At 45.1% G+C, this 9,810-nt stretch overlaps 1 long non-coding RNA gene across 1 annotated transcript in view; it reads left to right on the top strand.

Annotated features, from left to right (window-relative positions):
• Positions 1-1,305: 1,305 nt before the first annotated feature.
• The window catches only part of LOC122917669, a 56,323-nt gene continuing 47,818 nt past the window's right edge, over positions 1,306-9,810 (top strand). Inside the window, exon 1 of the long non-coding RNA XR_006386429.1 lies at positions 1,306-1,544. This is a non-coding gene — a long non-coding RNA (uncharacterized LOC122917669). The remainder of the gene's footprint in view (positions 1,545-9,810) is intronic.

Raw genomic sequence — 9,810 nt, 5'->3', positions numbered from 1 at the left:
CACAGTGTGTTCCCTTTTTGTTAACTTAACCTCTGTGTTGTTTTTTAAAAATCAGATTTGCAAGAACAGGGACTCCAGAAAGCCTGTGATATGTAAATATTTAGCCAGGCAGATAGGGATAGTGAGCAGTTTTCTCTCTTCACAGAAAACATGATTTTATTTGCTAAAGCTGTAATCTTGTTTGATAATCCATCAGTTTATTATCAGCTGTGTGGTGAGACATAATGCCACAGGGAGATAATGAAGAACCTTCACCTGATACATTGGGGTTGATTACAGTGACCGCAGGAGAGTCTTCTGGAGGGGATTATGTTAAACATAGCCTTTCTATTTACAGTTGATTTCCTCCGAGCACTTTAACCGTTGGCCTCCCAGCCTAGGTAAGTAGGTCATCTGAAAACCTTCAAAGAAGAACAGTCTGCAGGTGTAGAAAGAAGGGACCTGTCTCTTTCTCAGGCCTCATTAAGTCATTGTTTGATGCGCAATGCATTTATGAATCAAAGAAAAAAGAGATACTAAGGTGCTCCATTGAAGACCATATTTCAAACAAGCAGAACCCAGAAAAGTCCAGTTTGGAAACAAAGCAGGAGACCCTTCCACCCGGCTCTACGCGTTAAGTCCAGTAAACTGGATTAGTAAACTGACATTTTAATATAACCTAGAGTTCTAGGACTCTCGAGGGTGGTATGTGTGGTTGTGGAACCAGGGGCAACACCCCGCTAGGATGTCCTCAGAGACCCTCCTGGTGGGGCAGTGGGAAGGCACCAATCCAGGAGGGGGATGGAGGGGGTGTCCCCAGGACGCTGCCGGGAGCCCCTGGACTGTGGGAGAACAAGCATGGCTTTCCAGCTCTCATCTGCAATTCTTCTCTTCCTTGAAATGTCTCTTTTTAGGATTATCCACTGTGCAAGATGTCTCCCCTGAAATCCTGTCTTCAAGGGGCCGGAAAAACCTCCTGAAAATAGAGGCTCTGTGTTCCGTAGTTCTGTATTCTGCCTCTTGAGCCTCTTCTGAGAGAAGCAGATAAGCAAACTGAGTTTCCAGGAGTTTAAGGATCTTGCCCTGTTAAGTGCCTTCTTTTGCTCCCTTCCCACTTTTCCTTTCTTTCTTTCCTTTCTCCTCAGACTGACATTTTCTTAAAAGGGTCGATTCTGAACCCAGATACCTGATTTTAGATGCTGGCTCTGCATGACCCAGGGCAAGTTACTTATCTAGGAGTGGCTTGGTCCTCGGCCGGAAAATGAGCATCATGGTATTAGTTATGTCATATAGTCACTAGGAGGCTAGCGTTGGTTGGTAGCAGGGCAGCACTTAGCCCAGTGTTTAGCACACAGCAAACATTCGGTAAGGTTTCGTTCTTGCTAATACTGTTGCCATTTCCTTCCTTCCAGGCCCTGCTTTGTCCCCTCATCACACATGAAGTGAATGTCATCTCTGTGATGGGCATTGTGGCAGGATGGGGAAATGAGGAAGAGAGGCTCCCTTTTCCAGAAAATTCACTGTCTGTGAGTCATCTCATTGGATGAGATCAGATGGGCCATCGGGTAAGTGGAGGAGATGAGGTGTGTGACACGCGGCCTCCAGGTTATCACAGACAAACCGTCTGGTGTCTGTGGTTAGCTGGGAAGGCCTCTTGAGGAGGAGACACAGCATTTGATGTGAACACTGGAGATAACAGAGTGTCCACACTCTGACAGGTGTTCCAGGCAGAGGGGCCAGGGCTGTGTGTGTAAGACCATGGTGGGATCGGGAGTAAGAAGTTTTAGGGGTGCCTGGGTGGTTCAGTGGGTTAAGCCTCTGCCTTCCGCCCAGGTCATGATCTCAGGGTCCTGGGATCGAGTCCCACATCGGGCTCCCTGCTCAGCGAGGAGCCTGCCTCTCTGCCTACTTGTGATCTCTGTCTGTCAAATAAATAAATAAAGTCTTTAAAAAAAAGAAAGAAAGAAAGAAAGAAAGAAAGAAAGAAAGAAAGAAAGAAAGAAGTTTTATTAGTAGAACTGTGATAACAAAATACGGGGGGGGTGGCTCAAAACGAGCCTTCTCACAGCTCTAGAGGCTGTAAGTCAAGATCAAGGTATCAGCAGGTAAGGTTTCTTCTGAGGCTTCTTTCGTTGGCTCGCAGATAGTTTCCTTCTCACTATGTCCTCACTTGACCTTTTCTCTACATCCTAATCTCTTCTTATAAAGACATTAGTCGCCTTGGATACGTTCCCACCCATGTGACCTCATTTCCGCCTAAATTTCCTCTTCAAAGGCCATCTCTCTAAATAGCGCCACATTCTCAGGTACAGGGGGCTCAGGTCTGCACATCTGAATTTGGGCGAGGGACCCATTTCAGCCCCTAACAGGAGGCATCGGTGAAGTCTGGCTGGAACCAGGTGGCAAGTGGATGGGTATCAGCAGACGACATCGCGATGCTGGATCTTGAAAGGCCCGGCTTCTCCTAACGCTAGGGAGGGTGCCGGTGTGGGGAAAGGGACACCTCAGGCTGAGTAGTGCGGGGCGGACTGGAAGGAACCACACTGTAATGGGTCGGAGGAAACCCCGGGTTGAATTCCAGTTCTGTGCATCACACCCCAGGGCTTATGTGGCCGTTGAAGGGAGGCAGTGATCCCCCAGCGAGAAGAGGACCCCTGAGAACAAGGATGTGTATGGGTGTGGGTGTGGGGGGGACCGCTGTGGGGGGAAAAGGATGGCAGTTGCGGAGGAGAGCTGGCCTGTGGGGGTCCCCTGTTGCCGTGGCCTCATCGGTGGCCGCATCGGTGGCCGGCTCGCGAGGCCGGCACTTGGGAAGAAGCAGCCCCTGAGTAACAGATGGAGCGGGCTCTGCTCTTTCCTTTTCACCCCAAAGGCCCCTCGGGTGTTCCTCACATAATCACGTACCTGACTCCCATATTTTGTAAATGAGAGAACAGCCTCCCTTTCCAGCTCCTGCCAGGTAGAAGCACACAGCCGCGCCGTGCTGTTGACAGTCAGAGAATGAGATAATTACCCCTCTCCATTTTTAGAATCCAGCTCAAACTCCAGCACTTCGGTGCAGAAAAGAGGTGCCGTGTGGGGAGAGCGGCTTCACTTCGCGTGGGTCCCATTTGGTTCAGAGACCGAAGGCGAGTGGCCTGCCCTGGTCTCCCCTGCGCCTGCTTGGCGCTGCTTGGGCCCACATCACTCCATCTCCTTGAGACTTGGCCTTCTCTTTTGTGAAAAGGGGAGAGACCGAGACATACCTGACTAGGACCGGGTGCCGAGGATTCATGAGAAAACTGTAAAGCCCTCTGTAGTCATTAACGCATTATGCAAACGTCACTTCTAAGATGAAAAAGAAGATTCAGGGTGTTCACATTTTGCAGTTTTGGTGACTGGGTAGAAAAAAGGAAGCATTTAGATTCCAGCCCCAACTCCGTACTGGGGTCAGGACCTTGGGCAAGGCAATCATAAATCCTGTTGTGGGCGGTGGTGTTCCCTGTCCCCCTCCTTCCCTTCCTCCCTCGGTCCCTCCCTCAGCTCCTCTTCTCTCAGATGATGTAAAGATTAATTGGATGGTGTCCATGCTGTCTGCCAGGGAGACAGAAAGCATGAAGTATCATCTGGATGGGCTCGGTAAGCACTAGATTCTCCTTCCTCTGCTTTTGACAAACAGAGTGACAGCCCATCGCTGTGTTTAAACAAGTTAATATGTATGTTCCTTGACATAAGGAAGCGCTCTAATCATGAAATACAGCTTGCATGTCATTTGGTTTCGAGATTTTATTGAGTACTACTAATCTTGACATATTTTGGTTGGCACCACATTCTTGGTATTGTGGGTTAGCGGTTGAATAGTTTGCAGACTTTGTGAAACAAAATCCTCATTTAATGGTTTAGTTTGGCTACATTTTGAAAATATACAAAAACATAATGCACTTTTATTTTATAGGGATTTTTTTTTCCACTTGTGGCTTTGGTTTGGCTCTGCCCCCCTCTTTTTCCTCGGTGCCCTTTCTTTTCTCTTTACCCCCCTCTCTCCCCGCCTCTCTGTCTCCCCATCTTTCTCTGTCTCTCTGTGTTATGTTCCAGTTGCACAGCCTACAAAGAAGGCTCCAAAGAAAGACAAGCTTGCGAAGTGACTGAACCGCAAGCAGAAGAATCCTCTTTGTACTACTTGACGTTGGGAATGTGTTTACACCCTGGCCTAATGCTCTGGACTTTTGTGTGTGAGTGCAGGGGTTCAGAACATCTGAAGGCCACCGCGCCGTGGAGTGACAGGTCTGAAGCGCCCCGGTAGAGGCACCTGGACCTAAATGTGCAACAAGACTTCAGTCAACACCAGCCCCCAGAGTCACTGAACTCCATGACATCATGCCCAGGCGGGAAAAGTCAACAGGCCTCTGGCTCGGGGTTCTCCTCCCCTGTTTTCCTTTCCCGGGCTCTCAGTTCTGACCCAGGGACAATGTTTAGAAAGCAGAGCTGAGTTCAGGCAGCCCTCTCAATTACTTTGGCTGGAACCTTCCTGAGTACATTTTGCTATCTCTTTGCGATATAAACAGGGGCACTCACAGTTGGCAGGGGACGCTCTTTCTGTTTTAATTTCGCAAGGCATAATTATAGTTCCAGGGTCTGGATGCAGCATAGAGTTCTTTGGAGAACTTCACAGGGATTCTTCTGTTATGACATAGTTTATCTGGGGGGGAAAAAAAAGTAAGGCAAAAGGCATTTCCAAAGAGGAAATAATAACACTATTCATGTTAGCATGCCATTCCATATTGAGTAGATCACAAAGTCAGAGTAGACTTTTTTGTGGTGGGGGCAGGGGAAGGAGGTGTCTTGAAATGTTGGACTCATAGAGTGTGGGAAAATCTGGATAAATCCTGATGAATGGATGTGGGTGGAGAAGGATATAACGATATAAAAAGAAATGTTTTTACTTAGGAAAGCAATAATGAAGCACCCAGCTGTATCTGAGTGCATGTGTAAGTACCCTGGGCCCTGGGGATATGGAAAAAGATCTCACCGTAGTCATAGTACTCTGGCCTAAACCTAAATCAGAAAATTCTCTCTGCCCCCCAGATGTTCAGTTAGAGGGCATTTAGTTACTCGGCTGATGTAGCAAGAAATCGCGAACTGCCAGGGAGAGCAGGGACAGGGGTGGGGAGATGGGGCTGTTTCTCTGTGATGAGACCTGTTTTTATAGGTAATTCTGATGTACAGGAGGTATTAAATAGAGCAACTAAAATATGTTTTACTTGAGATTAGGGCTGGAGCGATATTCGCCCCGTGGCACTAATAATCCAGTAGCTTTCCCTGCCCCGTTTGTTGCAGGCTTCCTGCTCTGTGTGTTCCCGCATAAGGTCGAGCCACTGCGTCCACACCTCTGTCTCAGAAAAGGAGAGAATCACCTTTACTAATTGTGCTCATGATATTCAGAAAAGAGGGGTCTCGTGCACCTTTCCTTCTTTCTTTCTTTTTCTTTTTTCTTCCTTTTTTTTTTTTTGTTGTTGTTGGTAGTGAGAAAGATAGTAAATGAATTCTGCCTTTGCAATTTAGAGCTAAGGCTGTGTAGAGAGGGAAGCTCCAGGTAAAAAAAGGCATTTCCAGAATGCTTATTGTAGAGGTCCCTTTATGCACGCAAGCAGGTCTGAAGTCCAAGGGCCCTACCATCTCAGCCTCTCTGCTTTCTACGCCACACAGGATACACAATCCCTGCTTAATTGTCTGCTCCTCGCATACTTCAAGGGCTTGTCACAGGAACAACAATGAGAGGCCTGTTGTTGAAACCTACCTCATGTCCATCCCAGTGGGGGAAAAAAAAATAAGGTCATTGTGAGCTCAGAGCATTGTGAGATTTGAGACTGCCCAAATTATTTCATTCATGTTAAAATGTAAGGAGATGAGAAACATATTGCATGAGAAGAGAGAAGTGATTTTACATGGCCCCTTACCCCCTCTGGGATCTGGGAGGGGGCCTCTCCCTGAGAGCCCCCTTTAGCTGGAGGGCGAGTTCTCTGCCACCCCTCCCCCCCTTTCCACTCTGCCTCTTTGTGTGTGTGTGTGTGTGTGTGTGTGTGTATGTTTTTCAATTTGTTAAGATGCTAAAATCTGCTTTGTGTGATTTATGAAGGAACTTGAAGCGATTAGTTTCACAGTGCATGAAAATTCCTCAGGTTCGGGGGTGGGGGGGGTGGCCAATCTGTTACACTGTTTGCTGTGGACTGGATGGGAACATGAGCAGCTCGGAGCCATAAGGAGATTGTGTTGAGTTATTAAACACTTGTGGTAAAGCTGCTTATTGTTAATTCCCCGATGTCCTGCTGAAGCGATAGGATAAAATCAGATCGGATTAGATCAAAGAGCCTGGGAGCCAGCCTTTGGAGCAGATTCATTTAATCAATAAAGAGACCTCCTGAGAGAGGGTCAGAGAATAGGGGCCATCCTGGTCGCTCTGGAGATTAAGATGAGGGGGGTAGTGGTGGGAAAGAAAAAACATTTATACGCATTTATGTTCCCCCTTCTTTTCGAGGTGTAATTCTCCTCTGAAACATTTCAGCCACACTCACCAAACGGGGTAAACATTTCTGTAAGATCTCATTACTGCAGTACTCCATTACTCCAATAATGCCCTATAAAGCAGAAGTTTATTTCAAAACAAAACAAAACCAACCAAAAGCAACTTCTGTTCCATAAAAAGTATTTCAATAAAAGCAATTTAGGCTTAAATGATTCCCCAAGAAACCTTAATCCCTTATGAGTTAATCTGCAAAATTTCCTATTGTCCCTTTCTGAGGAGAAAGAATAGGGAAACACCAAAAGGCCAAAGTCTGGCCCCACCCCCCTCTTTGTATTCTTCCCACTGCCCACCTCCCCCCCCCCCCGCCCATAATTAGAGAACATTGTGTATTAAGAGGTATGATGCGCGTCCTTCATCCATGATTAACACTTAAACCAGTGCATATTCATTCATCTCTTAGCCCTACCAAACCCCACTAAAATGAGGACTCGTCAAGAAGGAAGTGACACCCATTAGAAAGTTAACCACAGAAAATGAGAGAAAAAATGAAGGATGGAGCAAATTAAGGATGCGAGTCCCTCAATGGTTATTGGCTTTAATGGTGTTATAAAAATGATGTCGGCTTTTACCAGGAATAATTTATATTCCGAATTAAATAAGGATATGTATCTATAAATCCATTCTATAAAACTTAATTTTCCATCTAGATATGCTGATTACTTCAGGCCCCGGCATACCTTTACCGGTTGTTAATTACCACGGGATGGTTTAACACTATTTTCCAAATCAGCATGCATGCATAAAATGACTGCAATCCAATTTGACACATTATTAGTGATGATTATTGTCATAGATAAATTAGATTGAACAGAAAATAACCTTCATCCTTAGCATGTTTTAGCTCTCAGAATTAATGTGATTTGGTGAACACATATAAATAAAAATCTGATGAGTCCCTGCTGACTCCGGGGCCTGCTGGTGCTGAAGTGTATCAATTTCATGCAGATGATGAATTCCTTAAGCATTCAATGATAATCATGCTTGATTTGACAAGACTTTCTCATGCTATTTTAGGGCCTTAATTTTCTGTGAAGTTCTGTCAAGTGCTCATCAAGCACCCACTTATCTCCGTATCTTAACCTGGCAGCCAATCACAAGGTTGCCTAACAGTATAGCTACCGAGTGCCAGCCCATTAATATTCAGGTCACGTGACTGTCCAAGGAGAGAAACCAATCAATGGCTGATTAACATTCAGGTCACATGACTCCCGAGGAGAGTAAATGAGTTACACAGTAAGACATCAAACAAATTTTCATCTTGAAAGAGTGATTGCTTTTTCTGCTGCTGTGATGTTTGTCAAATTCGCTCTAGCCTTGTCCAATTAAGCTCCATGAGCTGAATTAATAATGAAGAGATGTAAGTACCGTGCCAGCATGAGAGCTGTGAGTGGTGCCACAGAATATGAACTGCTTAAAAAAAAAAAAAAATTCTTAGAATGATTGAAAAACCACATCTGGATAACTGGAATAATTGCTTTTACCATCTTGATGCTGTTTTGTAACTCTCCAGTGCAAAGTGTGAACCGGAGTATGGCTGGGACGTGGTCCTTGCTGTGATACTTCAAAGATGAATGCAATTTTGGGGTTTAGGATGACTTTAAAGGCATCACGCAAATACACATTAATTGGATTTTTGTTTGTGACCCTAGTAATGAATTTTATTTGCACACTCAATTATGTTATGGGGCTTTCTAGAGATGCGATCATCTCTCAAGATTTTTAAGCTGTCCCCTGAAAGAAAAGAGATTATTCTGTATTCTTGTATCCTAAGTGAAAGAAATGACTAAACCAAGTACTTTTGTGAGAATTTGAGAACGTGGTTTATGTGCGTGTGTGCATGAGCCCACGTGTGCTGTTCATTTCCTTAACATTTCATAGGTCAGTCAGTTAAGTTCATGGAACTATTTCAACATGCACAGGTGAATCTAAAGAGAATTTTCTGAAAAAGGCACATGCTTTCTTACTGGTGGTAGCCAATGACAACACTTTTGTAGTGTCAGGGAGAGTTCTATTTATTCACAAAGTCAGTTGCATTCAACACAGATGCGCTACTAAATTCCAGTGACATGTTTAGAATAGAGACCCTATGACTAATAAAGCTTTCATTTCTTCCCTGAAGGGAGTGAGACTTGACTAATGGTTTATTGGAATTATCAAAGAGTGTCAAATCCCACTTAATAAGTTCCAGCATGAAATTAGCTAAATTCCCAAAGGCCTTTCTAAAACAATATAGTCAAATAAAAGGTGTTGTGTGCACTGGAAAGAGTGTTAAAACCAGTTACTTGCAAGTGATGAGAAATAAATCTAACTGTAGGCAGGAGGCAATGTTTATGTATACAGTTAATAACCTTCTTAATGGGACTGCTTGGCTTGGTGATTCCCGCACTGGGAGGAGAGTGAGATGTGGAACACAGGGTGGGCGAAAGGCCATAAGTCAATTCCCAGCACGGTTAGTCAAGGATGGAAATTGCAAGGAGAGAGCAATGAATTTAAAAGCCCCAGCAAGCAGAGATGGAGGAAGGAGAGATGAGAGGTGCAAGGGGAGGAGGAGGAAGAGGAATGGTTGAGTCCAAGCTGCACTAGCCCAGTGAATGCAGTGAGAACCTACTTAGTCCAAGGAACAAGGGACACCAGCAGTTACTGGAGAAGGATTCCTTTCTGACAGTTCCTTAATAATGACTCAGAAAAGAACGTTGTCGTTAATAACGTCTCAGGATGAGTGAGGCCTGGAAGGAGGCATACCATAGGAATGGTTTATGGGGGGCCTTTGAGTGTGTGTGTGTGTGTGTGTGTGTTTAAAGCAATAGCAGAGACCCCAACCACAAGGCTTAAATTGGATTTCAGACACTTGTGAGAACACAGCTCTGAGTTTGTCTGAAAAATCTTGAGGCACCCAAGGCAATGTAAGTTTCACTGATCTTCTTTTCCTGCATATTTTACCCATGACTCCTTTTGCAGCAGTCTGGGAGCCTGGAGCTCTGCTCACATTCAACCCATCAGCGTTGGAGCTGCTTCCTACAAGCACCCCACTTCCGACACTTGAGAGCCTTGGAATGGAAGGCGACTCCGTCGCTTTAGAAGGCCCTGAATAGAAGGGCATTCCACTTTCTGCATAACTTTACATAATTAATAGTTTTCCATGCAAACTATTGTTTGCCTTAATTGTTGTTTCAACAGCTGTTTTCATTAAATTGTAAAGCCCGCTGTGTCTAATCCTCTGAGCACCACTATTGATAACAAGAAGTGCTCTGAAGCTTGCTCTGGAGGAA

The sequence above is a fragment of the Neovison vison genome, chromosome 9 (genome assembly GCF_020171115.1).
Source record: "Neovison vison isolate M4711 chromosome 9, ASM_NN_V1, whole genome shotgun sequence".
NCBI classification, from domain to species: Eukaryota; Metazoa; Chordata; class Mammalia; order Carnivora; family Mustelidae; genus Neogale; species Neogale vison.
The sequence above is the reverse complement of the archived record's forward strand: the minus strand, read 5'-3'. Positions and strand labels throughout refer to the sequence as shown.